Raw genomic sequence first — 18,234 nt, forward strand, 5'->3', positions numbered from 1 at the left:
ACCCGCCACCTTTTCCCCGACCTCATATAACGAAGAATTATGGCTCTTTCGAAATTCCCATTTCAGCTGCAAAATTTCATCCATCTTCCGGTCTATAACCTCTTTAGGGTCTTCCGTATTATTAGTAATGTACGTGCAACATTTGACACCGAACTGGGTGGCCAGTGTCACACAGTACCCACCAGTAATAGAGGTGAGATAATTTAGTACCAGTCTATGTTGCACCAACTCCTTCTTGTACGCTTGTAGCTCCCTTCCAGTATACCTGAAAGTGTCATCATACATCTCGGTGATATTATCTATTAATTTAGCTAGGTCTTGGATATATTTAAAGTTTAATGTTCCCTGAGCGGTCCTGGTGAGATCTAGAGCAACCATAACTTGGAAACCAGCAGTTTCACTAATCAATTTTGTAGCTATGGGTTCCTCACCAGGAATCATATTTCTCTTGCCACGGTGTTCATACTGTGTGTGTATGTATGGTGGTGATGTAGTCTTGTGAATATCTACCATTTCTTCATGAGTAATAGTCATGATTTCAGGAACCAGTTTAGCTATGAAACACAAGCCCTTGGAACTCGGAGTCACCCAGGAATAAGCTTTCCTTCCACAAACAAAATACACATCATCAGGGTGAACATAAGGAGCAGTATGCCCATGAATTATATCACACAGAGTTTTGATAAAACTACCCATGCCTAGTGTCTCCATCTGCTCTAGACACGTGTCGGCATTAATGATATTTTCACATTTGTCTGTAGAGACTTTTCCAATAGATACCTTCTTATGTTTGGTTATACGCCCTAACTTGTGACTTCCATCAACATTCCTGCCTAGTAGTGACCTTGTGAGTCTCTCTCTAAAATGAGTGTGGCGAGCCATTGTCTGATCTGATAGGTCAGCCTCCCAATTCTCCAGGCGCTTTGCATGAGATATGTTTAGGCACAGCAAAGATCTGCCTATGGAGTATTGTCGAAGCGTCAGACTAGGGGACCTAGTGTTATTGTACCTCCCTTCTATGGGCCTCCCACCCCTTAATTCGAGTACTTCGGATATGTTTAGCGGGAATGGCACTAGTCCTATGTTATGCTGCCCTTGAGGCACGTGAGAGCACACCCAACACTCAGTTTGGTTTAGCACCTTACCCACCAGGGAGTGATAATCCTCCAAAGGATGCCCGCCTATATTCAGAGTACTGGGGGACTGGCATCGTTGGATGCATCTCTCGTCAACTAGGGAGTTGCAGAACTTGCAGATACAATACTCATCAGACAATAGCCCCTCACACTGCCTCCGAGTTCCTGAGCTAGCAGACCTTTTCATAACCCCTGGACCAAGTTTGATAATGGGCTGCTCAGGATATCCTATTAACTTTTCTTCGGCCTCCATTTCATCCGTATCACTCCCAGAACTCTCCTCCATCCTCCATTCTCCTTCACAAAAATAGAATGTCCTAGAAAAAGTAAAAACAAGGAAAATCCTGGAACAAAAGAAAAACAAAAACCGCCACTCCATCACTGGAAAGATAGTTCTGAGGCAACGTCTCTGGTTCAGGTGTCTCAACTGCAGGCTTTAGGTCTCCCGGAACAGGTTCACAAGTGACAGCTCTATGTCGTCGGTCTGAGTCTTGTCTTGCACTTTCTCCGGATTATGGACTCTCCTGCAGTGGGTGGAATGGACCCAAGTGTCTCTCTCTGCAACCTTCAGTGATGTAGTACTGGTCAGCAGCACTTGGTACGGGCCTTCCCAACGGTCTGTTAAACAACCTGAACGTAAGAAATTGCGGATCATAACATAGTCTCCAGGTTCAACATCATGACAGTTCGTCTCTGGCATACCAGGTGACAGCATTTTTTGTTTTTGTTGTTGTTGTTTCAGCTGTCTACTCATTCTTATAAGATATTGTACAGTCACTTCATTATTACACTTTAAGTCGTCTTGTGGACTCACGATCAAATGAGGTTGTCGTCCGAACAGTATCTCAAAGGGGGACAGATTAAGAGGAGGTCTAGGAGTGGTTCGAATGCTGTGGAGGACCAACGGCAAAGCCTCAGGCCATGCCAACCCAGTTTCAGCCATTATCTTACCTAGTTTGTTCTTGATAGTACCGTTTACTCTCTCCACCTTACCACTGGCTTGTGGTCGGTAAGGGGTGTGAAGTCTGCTACTGATTCCCATGAGTTTACACATATTTTGGAAGACCTCACCAGTAAAATGGGTACCCCTATCACTTTCAATGATTCTAGGGATACCGAACCTACACACAAAGTCTTGTACAATTTTCTTTGCAGTGAACACAGCAGTATTAGTGGCTGCCGGATATGCTTCTACCCAACCGGAAAACACATCAATACACACTAACACATACTTTAGATTCCTGCACGGTGGTAATTGGATATAGTCAATTTGTATTACCTGAAAAGGTCCGTCTGTAGGAGGGATGTGGGATGGCTCAGTTGGAATAGTTTTCCCAACATTTTTCCTCAAACAAGTAAGACATGACATTGCTTTCTTACCAGCTTGAGAGGAAAATCCGGGAGCACACCAGTATGCTCTCACCAGTTTGCACATACCTTCTTTACCCAGGTGAGTCAGGCCGTGTGCTGCTTCAGCCAGGCTTGGATAGTATGTTCGGGGAGCTACAGGCTTACCTTGTCCATCCCTCCAGAGTCCTGAGGACTCTTGACCACATCCCTTCGCCTTCCAGACCGCCTTCTCCTGCAGGGAACACAAATCTTGCATTTCAATTAATTTCTGCGTGTCTAATGTCTGAAAAACCATCATAGTCTCGGTCGATACAGTCATAGGTTGCCCTGCTGCCCATTTAGCAGCTTCGTCTGCCCTGTTGTTGCCCAATGACACTGGGTCTTCTTCAAAGGTATGGGCTTTGCACTTTATGACGGCTACTGTTCTGGGTAACTGTATCGCTGTCAGAAGTCCTTTTATGTGTTGTGAGTGTGCCACTGGTGTACCTGCTGCTGTCGTAAAGTTTCTAAGACGCAAAAGGGCCCCAAAATCGTGCACTACCCCGAAGGCGTACCTAGAGTCAGTATATATATTGGCTGATTTACCCTCTGCCAGTTCACACGCTCTCTTTAGTGCTACTAGTTCCGCCACCTGGGCTGAGTGAGGTGGACCAAGGGGTTCAGCTTCTACCACATCCTGATCGTCTACAACAGCGTAACCAATACATAGCTCTCCTGTCTCTGTCTGTCTATGGCAACTTCCGTCTGTATAAAACGTAAAATCTACATTTTCTAAGGGGGTGTCACGTATGTCGGGCCTTGCAGTAAAGGTCTGATTCAGGTGTTCCATACAGTCATGCGTGTCAGTATTCTTGCCTAACTCATCATCAACCAGGGTCTCCTCACCTCCCACCCTTTGTGTCTCTTGAGACACATACGGAAGGTATGTAGCTGGATTTAGGGTGCTACATCGTTTGATGGTGATGTTTGAGGGTGCCATCAGGGCTAGTTCCCACTTTGTGAATCTAGCTGAAGAAACATGTCTGGTTTGGGCTGAATTTAACAGAGCTGATACAGCATGGGGTGTATAGATGGTTGAATTATGTCCTAATACTACATCCTCGCTCTTACTTACTAGAAGGGCCGTTGCTGCTACACTTCTGAGACATGTTGGGAGTGATCTTGCCACATTGTCTAATTGTGCACTGTAGTATGCTACCGGTCTGCTAGCGTCACCATGTTTCTGTGCGAGGACACCTGCTGCACAGCCATCAGCTTCTGTACAATATAGCTCAAAAGGCCTTTCATAATCAGGTATTCCCAATGCAGGTGCTCTTGTCAGACTATCTTTAAGATTAAAGAACGCTTGCTCTGACTCTTCTGTGTGTACGACACGTTCTGGTTTTGAGGAAGAGACTAGCTCCTGCAATGGTAATGCCAGAATAGAAAAACCTGGGATCCATGACCTACAGTATCCACACATCCCCAGGAAAGTACGAATCTGCTTCTGGCTCTGTGGCAGGGTCATGTGTTGTATGGCCTCAATTCTGTCGGTTGTCAGGTGTCTTAGCCCCTTAGTGAGGCAGTGTCCTAAGTATTTGACCTTAGTCTGACATGGCTGTAATTTATCCTTTGCCACCTTGTGCCCTGTTTGTGAAAGATGAAGCAACAACAATTTAGTATCATGTAAACATGACATAAAAGAATCAGAGCACAACAACAAATCGTCCACATATTGAATTAGAACAGACCCATTGTGGGGTTGAAAGGATTGCAAACAGTCATGTAAGGCTTGGGAGAAAATACTGGGGCTGTCAATGAACCCCTGGGGTAGTCTGGTCCATGTGTATTGCACTCCCCTGTAGGAGAATGCAAAAAGGTATTGGCAGTCAGGGTGAAGAGGGACTGAGAAGAAAGCAGAACATAGATCAATGACAGTAAAATGACTGGCAGACGGTGGAATCTGCATGAGGATGACAGCTGGATTCGGCACCACAGGGAATTGGCTCTCAACAACTTTGTTAATTCCCCTTAAGTCCTGGACTAATCTATAGCCCCTCCCCCCACTCTTCTTCACAGGGAAAATGGGACTATTTGCTGTACTGGCTGTACGAATTAAAATCCCTTGTTGTAACAGCCTCTCAATAACAGGATATACCCCTAGTTCCACCTCCGGTTTTAATGGATACTGTGGGATTTTTGGAGCTATCCTACCACTTTTTAGATTGACCATGACAGGGGCTACGTTTGCCATCAGTCCAGTGTCCTGTCCATCTCTGGTCCATAGGGAACCTGGTATTTCCAGCAACATCCCCTTTACTTGAGATGGACTTTGTTCTATAACAGGAGAGTGTAACATTAACCTTTGAGGGGTGTCCAATATGTCCTGTACCTCATGTGCAACCTTCTCGGGTATATCTAGGAACACACCATCTGAAGTACAGTATATGACACATCCCATTTTACATAACAAGTCTCTCCCTAGCAAGTTAGTAGGAGCCGCTGCAGCCAAGAGAAACGAATGCTTAGTATGCAGAGGCCCGATAGTAACTTCGGCGGGTTTAGTTAGAGGATAATGTAACACTTTTCCCGTCACCCCCATAGCTGGAATAGTTTTGCTGGTCACCTGTAGGTTGAAAGGAGAGGTTATCACAGATCGGGCCGCCCCTGTATCTACAAGAAAAGTTTGTTTCCTACCAGCTATGTCAACTATCATTGTTGGTTCTTCACTCTGACTCTCAGTTGACCTTACTGGCTGTAGACTACAGGTATGACCTGACCCCTACCGCTGACTATTGATTTCCCGCGCAGCATTTGCTGCCGTAATATGCGCGGGTAGATGTGAGTCTTCTAGTCTATGTGAATCCCTCCTTGGAGGATATCTATGTGACCCACCTCTCTGTGTATTGAGTCTTTCCTTTTTACACTCTCTAGCGTAATGTCCTTCCTCGTTACAGTTAAAACACCTGATCACTTTAGGTTTCCGGTTATATGGGTTGTATGCTGGTGGTCGTGTATGCACCTTTTCTAGAGCCTGTATACTTACCATCATTAACCTATCACTTTTCTCCTCCCTTTTTCTAAAAAGGTTTTTGTCATGCTCCACAGCAGACTCCCTAAGAGAGTCTACCGTGACGCCTCTCCAATTAGGTAATGTGGTTTGTACTCTCGTCTTTAAATTTTCTCTAAGGCCATCCATCAGTACTCCTACAGCTACCTCTCTGTGATGTGGGTCCTCACTTATGTTGGATATCCCAGTAAATCGTGCGATCGCTGTTATAGCTCTAGCAAAGTAATCTGAGGCAGTTTCACTATCCTTTTGTTTAATGGTGAAAATCTTACTCCAATTTACTACTACTGGAAAACAGATGGCTAAGTGTTTGACAATTTGTTCTATATTCCGTTGGTTAATCTCATCAGTCAAGGTTTCATCTTCCTCCAACAAACAATCTTCAATAAATTTTTGTATGTTAGTATTGGGAGGAAGACACGCCCTCAACACTACCCGCCAATCCTTACTGGTTGGTTCGTGAGCATTTCCTAAATCTTTAACAAATTTCTGACATTTAGCTAACTCTTTTCTAGGATCTGGGAATTCAGTCATAATGGAACGTAATTCTGATCTAGTCCAGGGACAATGCATTGTAACATTTCTTAAAGGAACTACACCATCCTTATCCGGTTTCCCATTGGGAACTGATATTGTGCGGACCGGGAACGCACCCTCTGGTACACTGACTTCAGGAGACACTACAGGATTTACTGGTCCTAGATTTAGAACGCTTTCACTCCTAGTGATCACGCTACTCTCACCTATCTCAGCCATTTTCTCATACTTGTGCTGAGCCTCTAGTACACTAACGGCATGGGCAATGGCCGAAATCACAGTGGGTTCATCTTCACTTTCAGATACACTTGATTTAAACTGGTTTGAAACAGGATACAACTTAGCAATTTTTCTATTTTCAGTTTTAACAACGGCTGTACTTACCCCTCCCGCCACATAAGGTGGCGGGGGCGCGCTTGCGCTGAGTTCGCCACGCTTCTCAACGGTTACATCTGCCTTGCACGCGCTTTTCGCCACGCCTATTTCCGGTTTGCATTCGCTGCTCTGCCACGTGTTACCTTCCATTTGCCACAATTTTAAACAATCATTATGTCTATTTCTCTTTTTCGTTGACTTGATCAACCATATTTTATCTTTTACAGTATTCAGTACCTCTGCATTAAAACTCCCTATTGTTGGGAAAGGCCTATCACAGTCTTTGGTCATCCCGACCCACGTGTCACAATACACAGTTGCATATGCACCATATTTCTTACACATGAGAAACCTCGCTGAACCAATAGGGCCTTCCTTAGGCAGTACACTGACCATCTCTAGCGTATGCTTAGCACCCATGTTGAACAATATACCTTCTACCCGGAACACAGACACACCGCAATGCTCTGTTCCTTCCGGCCAAATGTGAAACACAGACACACCTCAATGCTCTGTTCTTTCCACCTAATAATTTCAACTCTGTTGCTATACTCACCGCTAGAGATCTATAATACTCGGTGAACGTATTTCCTTTAGCCGCGTTCACTCGCTTTTCTCGCCCCTGGCGAGGATCCCTAATACAGAAATATCACTGTGGGCCCCAAGGGCTATCAGCTCCTCGATACCCTGGCTCAACCACAAAAATCTGCTGAGTTTATTATCGCTGGGAGCGCAAGTTAATACAATCAACCTGCCTTTCCAGTATAATTCCTCCTAGCTGCTTCACCAATTCGCACTAACGGTGCGATCGGATCGCACTGCCTACCAATACTAATTATTAGCAAACCTTGCGATCTATTGGTAGCGCTTTGCGAAAACCCGGTTTTCGCATTCGGTATACCTGCCCTGTATACCGTCCTTCAGTTGGGCAATCCGCCTCGTCAGACAGCAACTGAGCACAATCCACAACAAAACAGTGTATCTACGTTACAACATCACACACTATACACCTTTTCTGCGCAGAAAATCAAAAGTTCCCAACAACAGTAATAATACCTCAGAGGCTTTCACAAGTAATTATACTATACACGTACAATAACTATCAAAACGATTGTTTAACCACGTGGCAAGTCTACCGGAAGTTCGCGTACGCACAGCAGGAAATACACATACGCTAAGCAATGCAATACAGTTAAAACGCACAATGACAGAAAAAAGAAACAGTTTTCTCTTTTGTCCCTAGGTTCTAGTTAGCGTGCCCTAGATAATGCAAAACGGACATTCAGGTTTTGAACACAATGCGTTCTTACCCGTTTATGACGCGTCTCCACCCTTTGTTGAGGAACCGAAATCCGTTGGTCTTGCGTATCATCGGCAACGAAACCTCCAAAGCTCACGAGCCCCCAAATTGTTATGTGCGTTTTATCGCTAACCAATAACGATTGTCGAACCTCGATTTGTGTTTCCAAAGCACAAAGATTTATTCGCAATAAGTGGAAAAATATGCTCAAGCGAAGTAATAGTAAATACAGCCGTTACTTATCGCAGGCGCTCTGGATCCAGTGCAGTCATTCAATCCTGAAGTCTGGGGACAAGATGTCTGCACTCTGGATCACAAGCTGCTGCTTATATACACAATCAAATACAGTAATACAATGAAGATGGTATAGCTTGCATCTATTGGTCCGGGTCTCAGGAATGTCCAAGGGGTCGTCAATCATTGGCTGGTTCATCCTAAGGAATCCAAAGGAGGGGGTCATCTCTGCAGGGGGTATGCTCTGCTCTTCCCGCCCGGATCCCTTAGTCTTAAGTAGTTCATAATTTCCTATCATTCATAACTTGCGTATGCACTCTGCGATTCCCTCGCAGAGTGAACCAAACAGTAGGATATGTAATAAGGTTCATTATGATACCACTCATGATGTTATTCCTTTAACCCATTCCGTGTATTTCACTAATATGCATGTAACTCTGATATATCATATAAATACTACTATATTTCGACATAACTGACTATGTGTTGCAACTACCATTAATGTGTACTATTTTATAAGTATGCGTGTTTGTGCGAATGTACGGTAAAAGACCGATTACTGTTGCTGCCACGTGTAGTGGATGCGTACGCCCTTTCACGCCGTAGCGTGCCCTTGTACGTCATAGCGTACCGTACGCATCTTTTCAGACAAAGACAACCAAGTTTGCTAGACTTTAATTGAAATGACTTTATCCAATTTGCTGACTTCGACACTAGCCTTAATCTGCAATTTCCCAAATCAGTCTAAGTGCTATTGTATGCCCTTATTCCCGTGCAATTGTTTTATTCAACAGCAATGTGACTCAGGGTGTTACATCATCCTGGGGGTCATGGGGTATATCGGCAGAGTGAATCCATCCTGCCCTTAGCAGTGCGGGGGTTAACAGCGCTGAGCTGTGAACTGGCAATATCTTATATTAACCTATGAGGCAATAGACTGCATGGAGCTCTTAACCTATAGTGGTACAATAAATTAACTATAAAAAAGATTTAGAACAGGATAATGAATGTTATGGAAATTTGCAGTACTCTAAATAGCACATGGCAGATGACATACTACATTGTTGTGAATTGCTGATAATATGTGAAGACTATTTCCATGAGCACCAGGAGCATACACACACAAACCGCACTGTAGACTTTATGTAGACATAGAGAACATCACTCCTCAGTAATTCTATTGTATTTAAATACTTCCCATGAAGAATTGTTATATTGAATAGCACAATATAAGAGCAGATATTGAGATATGTATCCAGAATACAGAACAGGACATTGCACGTGGACATTGTCAGGAACATTAACCATACTTGCCAACTCTCCCGCATTGTCCGGGAGACTCCCGCATTTTGCGAGAGTCTCCCGGACGAGTGTGGCAATCTCCCTGATAGGAAGGGGGAAAAATTTAGTTTAAACGCCGCGATTCACCCGGAATCGCGGCGTTTAGCCCCGCCCCCACTGTAAAATGACGCGATTTGCGTCATTCCGTCACGGGGGCGGGGCCAAAATGACGCGATTTCGCAGCCCCGCCCCCTGCACGCCCACGTCCCAGCCGGCATCTCCCGGAAGAAAAAAAAAAAATGTTGGCAAGTATGACATTAACTTCTCAGGAGTCTCCCATGGGGAAGTCATCTTCTTATGCTGAAGAGAACATCTTCCAATGTAGAAGAAAACTGTCTCAAGGCGTCTCTGCAATCCAAACTAAAGTAAATGTATTCCTAGCAGTAACTTACATGTTTATAATGCATTGCTATAGTTATACTTTAATACTATCTAATTATTGACAGACCTATGAGTTGGAGTCTTGCCTGTTGAATATGAAGACATCAGGATTAGGACCATCATTTCTCATTATTATCATCGTCACTGGAGCAAATCCATCATTTTAGTCTCTTGATACCCACTCTAATCCCTGCATGTTTCATCAGCATATAAAAGACCATGCCACTATAATATTGTAGTTCAGCTGATGTTTTGTATTACTAGTGTGAGCAAGTCCTAGCTGATGCTATAAATCACAGGCAATAACAAAACAACTGCCTTTAATTATTTTGGTACTCTTTCAATAACATATTACATAATATTTTAATAAATCTTTTCTGAAACATGCGGGCAATAAATCATCACACTTTATAAAGTGGTTGCAATTTTCTTAGATTAACTGTACTATATTATTTTTCCAGCCACATACAATTTGCATTAGGAGCAAAGCAAAGCTAATGTGTTCCTGGACAATCCATGCTACAATGCAAGTGATGTAAATGCATTTTATTTTTGCATGCATGGAACATATTTACTGCTTATTCATGCAGTAGCACACAAATACTCACACTGTAATTTAGAGTTGAACTAGGAAACGTCCCCTTCCAACTCTAAATCTACAAGCACATTTGAAATTTGGTTATGCCAAGATGAAAATTTGCTCCTTTTTTCCTTTGATTGTAACTCTAAATGAGACCCAATATCTTCATTTCTAGCGCATAACAGAGCATTTATCCAGCATTGCAGACTCAATGTGCTCATAAATGACAATGAACTAAGGGATAACAATGTTATCCGCCAGCAGAAGTCACACTTAATTGGGCTGTATTTATCAAGTGTTCCAGAAGCTTGTGTAACAACAAGAGGTCTCACTCTGTAGGCATTTAAATTACAACATTAAATAAGATGTTGTTATGACCTCTGCTTTCACTGGAAATATTTCTTTTATTACACGGAATTGATACTTAAACTATAAAAAGAGAAATAAACACCATGACACCTTAGTAATTATGAGTGGAAAATACTGTATAAAACAATAAAATTGTGCTCACCTTCAGGCAATGATAAATATAAATATCCATCCAGCAGAATTTCCAAGTTCTTAACAGTATAGACAATCACGGAACGGGATTTAAATGGGTGTAGGCAATCTGCACTTACTGTGTTCTTATATAATTTTGTTGCCACTGAGGGAAAGAGTGCAAGAGGGGATCCAAACCCTCTAATGTTCAAGTGATTTGAATAAATTCCTAAAGCACAAGGTCTGGTTAAAGCCTGTGTAAGTGGGTTGTTATAATTGTTCTACGTAAAGGAGGCTGTATTGTTCCTCTGTACATGAGTTTGAAACATGATTAAAAAAAAGAATGTTAGAAATATGATTTATATGTAGTACTAATCATATTATTACTAGTGAACATATACATATTATTAAACTTTCATTAAAGCCAGGTCTGTTTGCTATATAGCAAACACAAGGATTATTTTTTTCATTTTTGAAAAATAATCGTATATGAAATATAATTCATATGAATAAAAGTTTTTGTAGTCAGAATAGCCACACTGATAATTGAGCAAAAAGTTGGAATGATTAATATAAATATGAAATGAATATAAGACCTATTGGATCTGAGTTGTTTAATGTTTTAAAATGATGAGGAATTCTATGGTTATCAACATTGTTGTTTTTTTTTTATATTTTAATCACGCTCTAGTATCCTGAGTTTAAGAATGCTTTTGGTTTCTCCTACATGTTTCTTTTCAACACCTGCATAAATAAATTACAAACAATGTTTGACAGATGATAAAATTCTGCATAGGTTTATTAACTGTATCATTATAATTTTTAAATATTGTTTTCTCTTTGTCATAAAAATGTACATATTTTGCCAGGATTGCAAGGAATTTTCCTGTATACTTATATGAATAAGTAAAGGTCTTGCTGATCGAGCATTATAAGGTACTTGCCCTTCTAAATATCGCTTGTAGCGTATCAGGGATATGTACTTTTACAAATCTGGTCCACAAATGTACCAGTATTTTGAGAGGGTGCATCCAATATTTCTCTCAGATGTATTAAAATGTGTCACAAAGGGACACAAAGTATATTTTCTTCCACATCTAGTTTTAATTTTCATTAATTTACTTTTGTTTCTAATTCTTTTGCCCTATTTTATAAAAAAAAAATACAGTAACTACTTTCTAAGAGTCTGGACATTTAGGTTTTAGCTTGTTCATTGAACTTAGTAATATTGTTACAATTCTGACTGATGACAAATAGTTTCAAAAAATAGAGTATTAGATTTTGCTCTGTAATAACCATTGTGAGATGGGGATAACATAACAGATATCCCAATGGGACAAGTAAAGACTCATTGCCTGTGTCAGAGCAACAGCTTTCCTACCCCAGTGTCTGGCTCTCCTTGTTCCCTGCTTATGCATGTTTTCCAGCCTTCTTGTATATGACTTCGGGATTGTCTGACCCTGCCTCTGGATGTCGCTTGTGCTGTGTGACTCTTGTGTATTAGATCCGGTTCATCCATTCTGAATAAGGTCTTTGGATTTCCCTTGTGTACCGCGCCTTCTCTAGTGTACCAGGCCCGGCTATTTATACTGGCCAGGGCCGGACTGGCCATCTGGCACTTCTGGCAAACGCCAGAAGGGTCGATGGCAGTGTGGGCCGGTACGGCTCCCTGCGATCCCCCGATTAAATTAAAAAGTTTTTTTTTTGTGTGTAGCCGTCATGATGTGTGACGTCATGACGGCTCTGTGCGCCGGCCCGGCTCCCGCGCTTCAAGTTCGCGGCCGCGTGATGTGACGTCACGCGCGGCCGCATAGGACTAGCTGCAGTGGATTCCCGGAGGCTGCTGTCAGTGCTATTAAGTGAATGTGGGGCTGTTTGGGGAAAATTAGGTCTATTTATTAAATGTGATTATTAATTATTTAATGCCTGGGATGGTTGTGGCAAATGGTTATTTTTATTAAACATAAATGCTATTTAATTTCTTGCTGAGGTTGTTTGGAGGGAGGGAAATAGATTTATTTATTAAATGGGAATACAATTATTTTAATGTTGGGGCTGGAGTGAGGCCTAATTTTATAGCGTGGGTGCTATATTGAGTTAACACTGGTGCTGGTTGGAGTTTTCTAAATTTCATGTACCCATTTTTTTTTTTCAAAATAGGGCCCCCAACATTCCAGGATCCAGACAAGCAGCAACTGACCTAAAGACACCAGCAGCCACAAGTGGTGACAATGACAAGACAGGTAAGAGAGAGCAGGACAGTCTGCCAACTGCCCTGAATTTGGTGGGTGACTGTCCCGCTTAGTCAGGATTTGGTCTGACTGCAAGGACAGTTGGGAGGTATGTCCTACATCACATTGTACTGCTTGTGAAGGCAGAACTGTGTGCACCTAACAGTAGTGCTCACAGTATTGCCTATGTATTTGTTGAAAATGTGTCTAATAACCATATTACATCATAGGCACCCCCTGTCTTAAGTGCCTAGAGCTCCCTCAGCCTAAATCCAGCTCTCGTTAGCAGGAGGGAGCGGATAGCTACTCCCAGTCCCTGGATAGGACACAGCCTGCAGAGCAAGCCGAGGAGCTCTAAGTCTCATGAGATTTATTAATCTTGTGAGACTAAGAGTTTCCCTGCTCACTCTACAGGAAGTTCCCGCTCTGATGGATGTCAGCAGCATCAGAAGCATAGATAAGTACAGTAGACTGGGGGTGTTGTAATGTGTTTCTGGGTTGGGGGGTGGCATGATAGGGAGGGCCTGATAAATGTAATGTTTTATTATAATGTATGTATCAATGCCCCATGTTGACCACACCACCAAAATAATGTGGCCACGCCCTTGGCGGTACCGCTGCTGCGCTAAGGCTTTGGATTCTCCCGTGTGCTGTGTACCAGACTCAATTTACCTATATTGGCCATCTCTTGCTTGACTCGCTGCACTACACTGAACACTACCTTGTATCCATACTTCCTTTGCCATTTGGTCCTTTGCCACTACCATCCATCTATCACCTATCACGCCAGGAGGCTAACCTAGTTTCTGCGACCTGCGAGCCTCCAGCAGCAAAATGCAACCCGCCTTGGTTCTGGTGAAGACTGGGGGGCTCAATAGACTCCGCTCCTTAAGAAGGCCAGCTCTAACTCTTACTGATAGCGATTCCCTGTGATCGTTGCAACATTAATTTACTGTATCTAAAACATTGACCTTTCATATTTTTATTTTTTAATTATAAATTATGATAAATTAGGTAGCCACATAATAGATTTAATACATTTAGATAATGTTTATAGAGTACTTGCCATATTACTTTATCATCTTTGCTGGTTCAGGAACATTTGTAATGCATTTGTCAATCGTGACTTTACTAAGCCATAGTTTTTTCTATAGTTTCATCCAGCAGATTAATAGTACCTCAGGAAGTGATTGTGTCTGGAAACACAATGGATCAAAAGCTATCCACCTGATTTAACCACAGTGGAGGTGCAGAATCTAATGTTGAGTTGGTCTCCCTCAGATCCTCCTGCAAGGAGGTATGGTCTTTGCTGCTAACTACACACAGGTCACGGCCCACCAGGCGATAATGGCATGTAAAGTCAGGATCGAGGACAAGAGTTGATACTGGAAACAGAAGAAGATACCTAGAACAAGACCAGAGCAGATATTTGGAATAACGGAACTAATACCAAGAATGCAGAAACAGATATCAGGAACACTGATACTTACGTTGGGATTAATGGACCAGATATCAGGAACTATGAAGCAAAAGATACGAGGAGTTATACGTCAACAAATACCAGGAATGATGCAGCAACAAATACTAGGAATGATGTTGAAACATATACCACGAGCCAACCAGTCTAAGCAACTGGGGCATCAGATACAAAAGAGCTGGGTTTAAAAAAAGAAGGGAATGATGAGGTAGAGGACCAACCAATCTTTAAAAGGATTGGCGCATGTATGCCTGTTATGCAGTATTGGGAAAATAAGGAAAATGCCAGGATGCCAGAAGACTCCCTGCCCTCCCTCCGACAGCAGACAGAACTATGTGCCAGACCCCGGTAGGTACAGCGGAGAGTGTAATTTCTGACTTGGTTGGAACCGGCAGGGCCTGATTAACCACTAGGCTGACCAGGCTGCAGCCTGGGGCGCTGGGTCCCGGGGGGCGCGGCACTGTGGGTATTTTTATTTTTTTTTCTTCATTCATATTTTTTTTCGGGGTGGGGGAGGGGGGGTCACCGTGGGGGGGGGGGGGTCGCCGCGGGGGGGTGGAGGGCTCGACGATCAAAAGCATTGGTGGTCAGTGGTTAGCAACACACAGCCAATCGCCAGGCTGCCTGTTGCTGTGCAGCAGACAGGAAGCAGGACATCTTCACTTCCTATCTGCTGATCTGAGGAGAGGAGCGACGCTGGCACAACTACAGGTAAGTGAAGGGGGGAACTGCCCTGCATATCTATAGGGAGGGGGGGAACTGCCCTGCATATCTATAGGGAGGGGGAGAACTGCCCTGCATATCTATAGGGAGGGGGAACTGCCCTGCATATCTATAGGAAGGGGGGGGAAACTACCCTGCATATCTATAGGGAGGGGGGAGCTACCCTGCATATCTATAGGGAGGGGGGGAACTACACTGCATATCTATAGAGAAGGGGGGGGTAACTACCCTGCATATCTATAGGGAGGGGGGGATGCAGGGTGGGAGGTAAAGAAAATGGCTGCAGCAGGGGTTAAGGAAAATGGCTGTGGGGGGGGTTGTGGTTAAGGAAAATGGCTGCAGGGGGTATTTAAAAAATAGAGCAGCTTTGGGGGGCAGAATGATTGTGTGGTGGTCACATGGGTGGTCTCAGCAAACACTAGAATACTAAATATTAGTGAGATGGGGCTGGTAGAGGTTTGTATTTGATTGACAACAAATATTCAGATATTGCTTATATATGCCTGTCCAATGGGATACTTTTAGCTGGCCATAATGGAGTGTTTTGTTTTAACTGAAGGGCCTAATCATTCAGGGTTTGCATTATAATACATTTTTGCATTTTCAAAAAAGGACGCCAACTTTCCAGAAGCCAGCGAGAGGATAACAAAGTTGCAAGAGAGAAGAGCAAGGACAGGTAAGAGACAATGGCACAATCTGTCTAAATTTGAATGCTGGAGAATACACCTGAACATTCATATTCAGGAGTGTTCCTATACACCTATATATTCGGAGGAGGGGGGGGCGCTGCGGCCGTATTAGCCTAGGGCGGCCAGAACCCTTAATCAGGCCCTGGGAACCGGCATGGATACTTAGTAGTGTTTCAATTGTATTTCAAAGCATTAGTAGACTTAAAGGAAAATTACACCTTTGCAGAGGTAGTTTTACGGGTTAAATGTGCAAACTATGCCCTTGGGGCATATTTTACAGATCTAACCACTTTGCTTTTTTTTTACCAGTCGGCAAGATACACTTTGTAGAAGAATGTATCTAACATGTACCTTTATCTGAAAATTGGCATATGCTTATGCGGATCTCCATCTACTCCCCAACCCACATGTCCTTCACAAACCTGTTGCCATCATAGAGTTTGAGTAGCATGAATCATTTTTTGTGCTTCTCAGTTAAAACCACTTAAGTTGGCCAAATGTACACCCCACACAACGCTCTCCTTGAAGATGAAAAATCTTCTGAAAAAGCTACATTACATACACTCTGCTGGAAAGAAAATGAAAATCAGAAGCTATAGAATGGGGAAATAATTGCATAATAAACCCTTGGATCTATTTTACACATATAATCCCTACAAAAGTCCACAAATAAGGACTTCACATTTAAATATTTTGAATCGAATTGGCATTGGATGCATACTATAATTTGAAGGATACTAATTATTATAATAATTAGGTAAGTCACATATTTGAAAACTGTGTTGCTTTATTTTGTTTGCTGGTATTCAAAAATGAAAACCACAGGACGATGGAGCAACCATACATCTTACTTTTATTAAAGGACGATAATGCAGCTGAAAGTCATTTAAAAAATGCTTCTTGCTTATGTAATAGCAGGTTTGAAAATAATTCTATTGAAAGGATTATTATGGATCCAGGAGGGGATGATCGCATTAAACTTCTATTACAAATAAAAGCATATTGGATTTCATCTTCAGGAACAGAATATAAATTTGGTCTAAACAAAATGAAGAGCTCCATTTTAAAGCTAAAATAAGCCCTACTTAGAAATTGTGCACATTAGGAGGTATGAGACTAGGATGAGGGAGAGATTGGAAATGGAGATTTAGAATTGTGTTAATTTGTCATTTTCTGAAGCACAGTAGCCTATTTGATGTGTTTTTGAAGCAAATTATAAAACTAGTTGCACTCTCCACATCTAACACAGATGCTAAGGTCTGTAAAACGCCATGCTGTCATTTTTTATTTTCCCTTGTTTAGTTCAAAACCAGATGCATTTATTATATGCCTTTCAGTGGCGCACGCAGGGGGGGTTTCTGAGTCTCTAGAAACCCCCCCCTGCGCTAACTAAGTGGCCACTGTCCTATACAGCAGCCGCGGCGCTGTCAAAGAAGCGTCCGGGGCGGTGCTGTAGTGTATACAGCACCGCCGCGGACGCTTCTTAGACTGCGCCGCGGCTGCTGTATAGGACAGAGCTGACGAAACGGAGCTGCTGCGCATCAGCTCTCTCTCGGGTTATTGTTTTCCGTGCGCCCCTGCCTTTTTGGTGAGAATATACAAACATAATTTTAGAACTTAAAGTGATCATGACAACATTGGGCCTCAAGTAGAGTTGGACACAAATCCAAGCACTTTTAGTCAAGGATCCATCTCATCCTGACGGATCTCTTCCTCTCTATGTTAAGAGATGTGGAACAGGGAAGGTAGTGGGCAAACCTAGCAATGTAAAGGCAGGTTCACACATGCTATGCTGAGTTGAAAGCAGCCGCAGATAGGTCTCTAGGTGACATATCTCTTGGTGCAACAGACCTTGTTGTATTAAAAAAAGAAGGAAAAACTAATTACAGTTTAAAAAATGGTGTGAATGTAAAATAATAATAATGTTGAGCCTCCCCCCCCAATCAGCACTAGGGTTGGTTGTGCTGTATGGGAGGGTGTCCCAAATAGTTAATCTAACCCTAGTGTTGTTTTAGGGGGAAGGAAGCACAGCATTTTTATTTTTACATTGATTTATTTATTCATTTATCTGCCTTACAGGTCCAATGTGAGTGATACACACAGGGCTGATGAGAGTGATGCACACAGGGCCATAATACTGATAAAGTTGTGTGTTTGTGCAATTTGCATAGTATTTTAAGTTGCACAGATCTTTAGAGTCCTGCTACTTGGAATCCTATGAATATTACTGTGGCTGGGGGAGCATTGAATGGGATAAAGCTCAGCACTAAAGGATTAAAGATATATTAGAGAGTATATTTATTAATTTAAATGTAGATATTTAATGTTTGTGCACTGTGGTGACGGTTAAT

The sequence above is a fragment of the Mixophyes fleayi genome, chromosome 1, assembly GCF_038048845.1.
Source record: "Mixophyes fleayi isolate aMixFle1 chromosome 1, aMixFle1.hap1, whole genome shotgun sequence".
NCBI lineage: Eukaryota > Metazoa > Chordata > Amphibia > Anura > Limnodynastidae > Mixophyes > Mixophyes fleayi.